The sequence below is a fragment of the Pleurodeles waltl genome, chromosome 3_1 (assembly GCF_031143425.1).
Source record: "Pleurodeles waltl isolate 20211129_DDA chromosome 3_1, aPleWal1.hap1.20221129, whole genome shotgun sequence".
Classification (NCBI taxonomy): Eukaryota; Metazoa; Chordata; class Amphibia; order Caudata; family Salamandridae; genus Pleurodeles; species Pleurodeles waltl.
In genome coordinates, this window is record NC_090440.1 from 1,888,468,052 (window position 1) to 1,888,478,959 (window position 10,908).

The following is a 10,908-nucleotide window of genomic DNA, read 5'->3' on the forward strand; positions in this document are numbered from 1 at the left end:
TTTACATCTGAATTAAATTCATTACAAATAAAATAAACATGACATATTTGTAATCAAAAGAACAAATATTGATAGTAGGTGTATCTATGAAAAAATATGTATTTAGAACAAAGTACAGAATCAAACAAAGAGTATAAAAAATCAAGCTGGAAGTACAAAGAAGATATAAGGATTTTTTATTGAAAATGCTTCAAGTATATCAACATTGACTAATTCATTACAACTCTAACCTAATTTTGTTGGCCTATGTGAGCTCACTTTCTGGATGTATCTTAAGATCGCATATCTGATGAACATAACAAAAAAACCTCTGATAAATGTTGTAAATTGTTCAACAGAAAGATGGGTAATGCGTCAACGTTTTGGTCTCAAAGCATATTCATCCACGAGACCATCTTCAGGACAGAGCTGTTTGCGTGAAAACAATAAGCCCCCTCCAAACATTGAAATATAATGTAAGATTGAATTAAAAAAAAATAAGAATACACCTCTACTCACTTTAAAAAACAGAGAGCCCAAAACATTTAGCTCCTGAAAAAAGGAGATTGAAGTCTCTCACCATGATCTTGTGAAAAAAATAACCCTGTATGAATCAACCAAATGTATCTGAAACATTCACAGTGAGAAATAAAATAAATCATGCAATTAGATGTGAGTGCTTGGAAATGACTCATTGATATGATTGTGCATAGTAGAAACTATAAATGTATTTAGTGTGGTAGCTCAAATTTTCATAGCAAAGAGTGCTAATGCTTCAAAATTATAGGTAACTGATTTGTCTAAAAGTAAGAGAACACAAAGACCTTGCTAAATGCAGGCCACTGTAGATCTCTAGTCTACAAAAAGGGGGGACTAAAGTACTCCATACTTATATGGTTTCACACAAAACCTGTAACAATTTCTATTAGGCTTGTTTAGAAGAAACAGGTTTCCCCTTAGAACTTGTGAAGCCCAAAAATAGTAATATAGGAGACATTAAAAAGATGAATTTCATCTGGTATAGAGGTAATCATCCACTGTGCCTCTATATAAGATGCAATTTACTACTGATATTCATATCTGAGTTGAGGATTCAGGTTCCAATGAAGAATAATCACTAGGAACAAACAGTAATTAGTTGTTGGGCGCACTGCTGAGCTACAAATGAGGAAAGTAAAGCTAATATCAATCACTGAAAGTCATGGAGTTTCATGGTTAAAGTGCAAAACATGGGTCTTTGAGTCAACGCAAATTCTAATCTGCCGTCCAAAAGAGGAACATGTCTGCAGTCTTATCAATGAATAACAAAGCGCCAATGATTCCATAGGAACAACCAGCAGTTAACTGATAGGCATGATGCTAAATAGCTAAAGGTAAAACTAACCCTAGTAGCGAAAACTGACGGTCAAGGAGTGGTACAATCAAAACATAAGTTTTCAAATCAACTCAGATTGTAATCTGTCTATGGCCCTTATTACAACTTTGGCGGTCTTTTCGTAAGCCACGGGTGCCGAAAGACTGCTTTATAATGACTGATTTCTGAATTCTACTCGAAAACGGGTGGAATTCTGACACCAGTCGTACTGGGGGTCGGCAGTTCCACTGCCAGCACCACCAAACGAGGGAGGGGCGTGTGTGCGTGTCTGCATGTGTGAGTGCATGTGTGAATGTTGTGAATGTGGGGGAGGGGTGTTTGTGGGTGCGTATCTGCGTGTGTGAGTGAATATTTGTGGATGGGAAGGGGTGAGTGCATGTGTGCGGGTGTGAGTGATTGAGTGCATGAGTGCGATTGAGCGGATGGAAGGGGTGGGTGCGTGTATGCATGTGCATGGTATGTAACCGGACGTGGGTGAATGTATTAGTGGACGGGCAGGGGGTGCATGTTTGTGTGAGTGAATGGGGAGAATGGGTGAGTGCGTGCATGCAGTGCAGGGGGGATGGGGTGTGAATGTATGTATGCGCTGGGGAGGGGGTATGACTGTATGTATGCGCTGGGGGAAATGGGAGTAAATGCGTGGGTGAGTACGGTGTTTGTGTATGTATGTTAGTGTGAATGGGGGTGTATGACACAAATGCGTGGGTGGGGGTATGTTTGTTTGTGTGTGTGAGTATGTGGGTGCATGTGTGCGGGTATGTGGATGTGTATGCAAGTGTATCCTGGTGACAGGAATGTTTATTCCTGTCACCAGGATGCAAGACCGCCAGCTTTTTCTCTGGTGTCATAATACCGCTAGTGGTATTACGGCATCTGCCAGGCCGGAAGTGCTCACCTCCAGCCTGGTGGACCACGGAAAAGAGGCTGGATGGGCAGAGTATCAGCGGTTTGGCTTCGGACAAACCGCCGAACTCTGAATTTGGCGGTCTTCACCGCTGGCCTGTCAGCAGTGAGACCGCCATCGAGGCAGGGTCGTAATGAGGGCCTATATATTTTATGGGAACATTTCTGCAAATTTATTCTGACTAATTCATTCAAGAAGGTATAAAATTGAGGTATTATAACCTTTATTCTAATAGCAGTAGTTGACCATGTTCTTCCAGTAGACAGTCTCCGTAAAAAAGGTGAGCCCTGAATCGTATATTCCTACATTGTATGGGAGCCATAGATAAAGAACACAATTGGTAATGGGCCAAAATTACTCTTGAGCTATTAGATGAAACTGTCCAGAGTGAAAACCGGGTGAGATGAGTTGAGAGTGTCCCATATATTGATCATTAACCTCTCCTTATATGTACATATGGAAAATAACTTACTTTCAGTCGATTGAATCCTGCAGCAAAAATAGATTAAACCTGAAGAAAAATGAGTGTATTAGCCTTAAGTGACAATGATGTGACTTTACATAGAAAAAGAAGCAGTCAGCTAACCTGACTTACTTAATTGAAGCAAGTGTCAGAGTCTCGGTCGTTCTGGACTTCCGCGTCTGTCCATTACAACACTGAGAAAATGCTCGCATAAGTGAGCCATTTAAATAGAGTCAGAAACTGGAATGCAACTCTGTGTCAGCCATGATGAAAATAAAGGATATCATCAATGCAAATCGGGCCAATATTCAAGACCTTTGAGGCAAATTAATACCTGATTTTCGAAAAAAAGAATCACGAAGTCATCACTGATTAACTAGAGCAATATATGTTGAACATGAAAAACAGTTGTGTTCAGTGATTCGAAAAACTAGACCGAGACTTGGGTTCAGCTATGTTGGGTATGAAAACTAACAAAGTTATAGGCTAAAAACCTCTGAGAGTTACATAACTGTCTTAATTTTTGTTGTGAGCTCATTCTTTACATAGTCACATGTTAGAAATGGTGTTTCTGGTTGGCTAGTGTATGCGCCTAAGCCAGGCAGAATCCACTACTGTAGTCAGGGCAAGCACATTACACACCCTGTGATCACCCTCTGGTAGCTTGGTGCAGAGCAAGCAGGCTTACCATCAAAGGCAATGTGTAAAGTGTTTGCACAACACACTCATTCGAGTAACACAATGAATACACCACAGAAAAGACTCCACACAGAATTATACAGAAAATAGTATAATGTACATATTACCAACTGAAATTACATGAATCATAAATACTGTGGAGAATATGCTGTCAGTTATATAGTACTAACTATCCTAAACACTGCTCAGCAAAATGACATTAATCAGTGAATACGTTTGGAATAAAATGCAACAGACTATGAACAAAAAGGTGCATTAACCTCCACATCCATGCAAATATTGTAACCTTGTTTGGGGACAAAACACATGAGGCACCATACATTACCAGCAATGATCACCAAATAGCCTCATAAAACCTAGGGAGTAGTGCACCTGCACTCCTGTTAGGCATTATACAGTAACTTCTGAGCCTTAGTGAAACAAAGGTATTTAGACATTTAAAAAAAATTATGTAGGCCACAAAAACACTTGCGCGCCTACTACACTTGAAATGGTAATGGGGGGTCACCCTTCAGAAATTCAGCAAAAGTACCTTTCCCTCTGCTGAAGGCACAGCCATAACCTGTGAGCATCCCTACGCTCAGAGGGGAATCGTCATGATCACCCAGCAAGATGACCTTTGCTCTTTTGGGCTTTTCAGGGCATCCAGTGTAAGGTAAAAACCCTCCCTCCTCACAGCAATTACTGTATAGTTGTCGCCCTCCCGATTCACTCCATAAAAATGGAGGGGGGGCAACAAATCATGTTAATACATGCACAATATAACAAGAGTGCCCTTTTGTGACCCGTGCAGAATGACGCCCAGCTGCACCCACATGTAGCTCATCCACAGCACCTTTCTTTGTCTGATCCAATCAGCTTCACACCACCTCTGGGGGTCTGGATTAAGGTGGCCTCATCTTGGGAGGTCACAGATGCGGCCACGCCACATTGAGTCCCACTCCCTGGGGGTAAAGGGGAAAGCAGCGCTGACGTCGTTGGGTTCACAGGTGTCTTCTGCGGACCTCCGGGGTAAGACCACGAGGGCTCTACATGGCGCTCCAGCAACCGCTTCAGGCATGTGGTGGCTGCGCAGCCTCCGTAGTCGTGCCGGCGAAGGGGGAGTCCTAGTTGCTCTGGCATTTCGGGTGCTGTGTCAGAAGGGCTTCCCTCAGCTGCAAACTCTGCTGTCCTGGAGCACACGTTGCTCGGGGCTTCTTTGAAAAGCACTTGAAATGCGCTAGATTTTACCCATGAAGGAAAAACAATGAAGCGCTCTCCACGTGCTCTATTAGAAGACTTTGGTGGAGAACAAATCACTTACAATGTGCTAGTTTAAAATTGAATGTGAGGGACAGACTCTGCGTCTCTCAGACAGTTCTGGGCCGTCAGTCCCAGGAGGCACTTGAGGCAGAATACAGGGTGGCAGGCCAGCTCATCCAAGCAAGCAGATGGCAGGGATGAAGGTTTCTCCTGATAGCATCACAGTTCCTTGGTAGAATAGGGTCAGGGAGTAGCTGGCAACAGGGCAACAAACAGAAAAGCAATCCAGTGAGTCATCTAGGCCACCCAACCAGTAGTAGGCAGCAGGACAACAGCAGAAGAGCAGAACAGATGAGTCCTTTGTGCAGCATAGAGAAGTCCTTCCGACAGAGGTTGAGTCCCAGTTCCAAAAGTGCTCTAAAAATATGGGGGCAAAGCCCCTGTACTTATACTAAAAAATGTCTTTGATGCGATGGGTGACTTCACAGGAACCATTTCAAGTCCTTTTTAACTCAGCCATGGCTCCAGACATCAGTAGGGGATAAATCAGCACTTCGTGTGAGGGCAGGACACAACCTATTGACATGGAAGGTGTGAACGACCTCACCCTCTCCCAGTCCAGGAAGACTGTCAGTATGCACATGTCTCGAAAGTATGCACAAAGTATAGCTATTACTCTGCCCTGGATGTGGATTGGAGTTATGCTGCAAAGCACACAGAGTTATAAACACAGTGAAATTCCTACTTTCAAAAAGTGGTATTTTTTAAACAGTGATGTAAAGTCCAACTACAGCAGTAAGCAGCATTTCTCATTACCATACCAAACATGGCAACACTACTCCTTTCAGATCAGAAATTACCACTTAAAAGTATATAAGGGAATTCGCAGTGCTAACCTATGAGAGAAGCAGCCCCCAGTAGTAAAAGTGAAATACGCTGTTTGTCACTACTCGGACTTGCAGAGCATAAAGGTACCTGTCCTGCCTTTTACTTACCCAGCACCCTGCCCATGGGGCTACGTAGGGCCTACCTTAGGGATGACTTTGGTGTAATAAAAAGGAAGTTTAGATTTCGGCAAATAGTTTGAAATGTCAAGTCAAGGTGGGAGTAAACTGCACATGCAGGCCTTGCGGTGGCAGGCCTGAGACAGGTTTGAACGGCTACTTCTTTGGGTGATGCAATCAGTGCTGCAGGCCCAATAGTAGCATTTAATTTACAGGCCCTTGATATATGGTATACCACTTTACAAGGGACTTACAGGCAAATTAAATACCCCAGTCATACCAAGTTTTAGGGGAGAGAGCACATGCACCATAGCCCTGATTAGCAGTGGTAAAGTGCCCAGAGTCCTAAAGCCAACAAATAGGTCAGATAAATGGAAGGAGGGACACAAAAGGTTTGGATATAACCCTGCAGGAAGGGCCATTTCCAAAGTCAAACAATTCAGACTGTGAAGAATGTTGTCATTTAATTGGTTGATTCTGTTAGTTTCCATACCATTGGCTGGCTACTTCTTTTTCTGCATAAAATCCCATCAACTAGGGTTCCTATACTATGTAGGAATATACATTTGGGGTCACACCTATTTTAAACGAAGACTGACAATTGAAAGAACATGGCCAACTACTGCAGTTAGAATTAAGTGCTGGTTGTTTGTATGCAATTATTGATGATTTTATTGGTTGATAAGACCCACAGACATGTTCCTCTATTGGACATATGTAGATTAGAGTCTGCGTTGACTCGAACACATATGTTTTGCGCTTTCATCGTGTAACTCTGTGACTTTCAATGTTTGATATTAGCTTTACTCACCTCATTTGTAGCCATTCAGCACTGTGCCCAACAATTAATTGCCATTTGTTCCAAGCAGGTGTTGACAATATCATTGGAATTTGAATTGTCAGCTCAGATCCTGATATATTAGTATTAACTTGAAATCATATTATATAACTATTATATAGAGGAACACTGGGTGATTACCTCTAAACCAGATGATGTTCATCTTTTTAATGTTTTCTACCTTACTATTTTAGACTACACAGGTCCTAAGTGGAAGTCTGTTTCTTCAAACAAGCCTAATAGAAATTGTTACAGATTTTGTGCGAAACCATGTAAGTATGGAGTACTTTGGTAGCCCCTTTTGTAGATTGGAGATCTACAGTGGCCTGCATTTAGCAAAGTCTTTGTGTTCCCTTGCTTTCAGGCAAAAATATGACATACAATTTTGAAGCATTGGGATTCTAAATAGTCCTAGCATTCTTTGCTATGCAAATTTGAACTACCACAGTAAGTGCGTTTATAGTTTCTACTATTCTTGATCAAATCAATTAGTCGCTTCTGAACACCCACATCTAAGTGCATGTTTTCCTTTCTTTCTCACTGTGCATGTCTCAGATACATTTGGTTGATTCATACAAGGTCACAATTTTTTCGCAAGATCACAGTGAGAGGTTTTGATCTGCTTAAATGTTCCGGCTCTCTGTTTTTTAAAGTGATTACAGGTGTATTCTTATTTTATTATTCACTAAGGGGTGTATTCATGGGGAAAGAAGGGCGCTCAAAGGAAAAGGTCACACAGTCACTAGAAGGTGCCCTCACAAGGGACAACACCCAACCCTATAAATGTTCGCTAACGAACCATAACAATAAATACTAGCGTGAGGCACTCAGACACATGTAATGATACTGTAGATACAATATTACAATACAGTAATCCGTAATCAATATAAGGCACAGTCCATTCATAAATACATAGTCAAATTCTTGAAATTTATTGAAGAAGAATCATCATGAAGCTGAAGTCCCAGCACATCAAATCTTCAGAGATTCACAAAGTATTTTGAAGACACAAATCAAAAGCCACAAGCCAACTCGTGTTTCGTCACAGGAGAATATTCCCGCAGTAAATTATATAAACAAATCACTTGAATAAAGAAACAAAATACTCAGATATTATAATCAAAAAAAGGGTGAAAACCCCCATAGTAAATAGAGAACCCCACAGAAAGAAAGAAAAGGAAAATGATTCAAACAAGTCCCCAAATGACTGAAAAAGTGAAAAGTAGATATGGAGAAACCAATGTATATAAGATGTATTACCAATTATCACATATTAAAACCTTGTTATATAATTATCCTTATATCCCTGTGCACTGTTATAAAAAAAAACACAAAAACATATGAAAGTCATGTGTGCCACAACGTAGTCTCACCAAATTCACCTATATTTATACACGTAAAAAACACAAAATTAGTGTACATTACCAGTGACGACGACTGAAAGAAATAAAGGCCAACAGCCATGCAGAAGACCACATATCACGTGAAAAACGTGTTATCCCAACTCATAGTACAGTCACACTAAACATCAAGTTACCTTGAAACACCGTTTTAACAAGAGTTAATAGTAATCCTCCACAAGTAGCAGTAGATGTGAACAGAAACCGGGTCCGGCTTAAAAATATATAAGTAAACGAAATTAGAAACACACTAACAACACCAAATTAGATAGATGTATTCCATACAATAATCAGTCAAAAGTATCTACCACATGCTTCATGCGCAAATATCCACATACTCAAAAGTGCCCCAAATAATCTCCAAACAAGCTGTGGAGGAAATGAACCCAGAACTATTGTCAAATAATATCAAGGCCCAAGGCAAACATATGCCTCTGTAATATCAAAAGAACCGTTTGTTAAAAGCATACTCTGAGCTTACCTTTAGAACACGATACCCCCAGTCAGCGTCTACAATCCAGACGCCGAAGTGACCGCGAGTGCGCTAGCCGCGGTCCGACCAACCCGGAAGTCTTTAAATAAGCCCCAGGCATGGTAAAAACAGAAAAGGGACTATCGCTACGATCGTTGGATATAGAAAGCGGCAAGTCCACACCATCGCAAGTCCACTAGCTGCGAATCAATAGGTATTATCCAAACTGCTGATTCCATGTAGATTCAACCCACAGCACAAGTATACAAAACGGAAAAGGAGCTGTAAGCTCAAAACTCAATATGGATCCTGTAATCGTAAATAGTAAGCTATAAATAAAATATAAAAGAGTCTAATGAAAGAAGTTCAATCAGTCACCACCGGTAAAGAGAAAAATTAAATAAATAGCAAATCTCATTCAATACATCCACAAAAGAGTAAGAAAATACCCAAATCAAAAAAGAAAAATCATAAAGTGATAAAACCCAACCTCCCATAACAATAGATAAATATCTAGGAGAAATTTTGGTTCTTGCTTCAATTGTTACTGATATGAATAGAATCCATCTTATACCAGGAAATAGTATATGCAAATGATGAATACATGAAAAAATATGCATGTAATGATATGTATGTTACTATCGTACACAAGTCAGCCTGAATAGACAATATAATACATAGAGTTAAATAAAATGAAGAAAGACAAAGAAGTTGAAACACTACATTATATACATATACATATACACATATACAGATCTTATTGTGAGTGACATCAATTGATGTGAACATCAATAATCTCCCCAAAAATATTCTAATTCTCTATCGGAGTTGAGTCCCAATTCCACCGCCCGTAGTCTCATAATCCACAGAGCTTCTTTCCTACGTAAGGCCAATTCCCTATTGCCCCCTCTGTCATTATTGGGAAAATATTCAAAACCAAAGAACTCAAAGCTCTTATGTGCATCCTGTGAGTTACACGTTACCATATGTGACACAACAGGATAGGTCATATCCCGATTTTTAAGTGATCTAATATGCTCGCTGATCCTGATTCTCAGTGGGCGTATAGTACTTCCAACGTAAATCCGGGTGCATCTGCAACGAATCTGGTACACCACAAAAGAAGTATTAGAATCAATTGTTGAGTTAATTTTAAACACCCATTGTCCAACAGTAGAGAATTCCTTGATATTGTGGCATGCCCAATGACACACACCACAATGTCCACATTTGAAAAAACCCACCCCTCGTGTCGGTAGCCAAGTTCTGATAGGCATGGTAGCAGTAAACTTGGACTGAGGATATTCCTCAGGGTGACACCTCTACAATACGATGTGAACAACCTTGATGGTATTACATTCTTTAGTGTCTTAGCCTGAAGCAGTGTATCCCAATGTTTCATCATGAATTTCCTCAAAGTCAATGATGCGTCATTGTAGTCAGTTATAAAACAAACCTCATTAGATTCCTTAACAGATTTCTGACAACCCTTCATTATTAAAGTGTCACTCCTCCTCAATCGTCTTGCCCGTTGTTGTGCTTTCTTGATGACAATACTAGGGTACCCTCTTGCAATGAATCTTTTGCCCATCTCATCTAAGTGAGACTGAAATTCCTCATCTAGGCTACAATTACGCCGAGCTCTCACCATTTCTCCATAGGGAATAGATATAACCTGGTGTTTAGGGTGTACACTATTAGTGTGCAAAATGGAATTACATGCTGTGGCCTTACGGAAAAGCCTACTCTGGATACTATTATTAATGATAAAAAGCTCCACATCCAAAAATTCAATACTTTCAGAACTAAAGTGATGAGTGAACTGAACATTCATGGTATTTGAGTTCAAATATTCGCAAAATTCAACCAATTTCTCGGTACCACCTGTCCAATTCAACAGACAATCGTCTATGTAACGACCCCAGTATAAGATATATGTCTGCCAATGGGTGGACCCTGAGCCCCAAACCCACTTATCTTACATTATATTTTAATGTTTGTAGGGAGCTTTATGTTTTCACATAAACAACTATGTCCTGAGTATGGTCTCCTGGATAAATACACTTTAACATAACATAACATAACATGTGTATTTGTAAAGCGCACATAACCCGTAGGTATAAAGGCACTGAATAACAGATGTTTATTGTTACCCAACTCAAAACTTTAAGACCCAAACATCAACTCATTACTCATCTTCTGTAGAGCAGTTTTTCAGAGTTTTTTTTTGTTATGTTCATCAGCCGATAACGCCAATATTATATCTTTTTTGTATTTTCAGCTTGATGTTTTGTACTCTTTGATTCTGTACTTTGTTGTATATACAGATTTATCAATGGATACACTAGCTATCACGATTTGCTCTTTTGATCACAAATATGTCATGTTTATTTTATATGTAATAAATTGAATTCAGTCAGCGACATTATCTAATAATAGCAAATCATATAATAATGCCTTAATAATATCCATTGTTGGCACTCGTTAGAATTTCAGCACCTAACCCTACAAGATTATGCTGGGTTGCCCTAT

At 40.0% G+C, this 10,908-nt stretch overlaps 1 protein-coding gene across 1 annotated transcript in view; it reads right to left on the reverse strand.

Moving 5' to 3' along the window:
• PARD3B (par-3 family cell polarity regulator beta) overlaps window positions 1–8,487 on the reverse strand; it is a 2,030,765-nt gene extending 2,022,278 nt beyond the window's left edge. The window contains exon 1 of the mRNA XM_069225990.1: window positions 8,386–8,487. The gene's annotated coding sequence lies outside the window, so the exon portion shown is untranslated. The remainder of the gene's footprint in view (window positions 1–8,385) is intronic.
• Window positions 8,488–10,908: the final 2,421 nt, after the last annotated feature.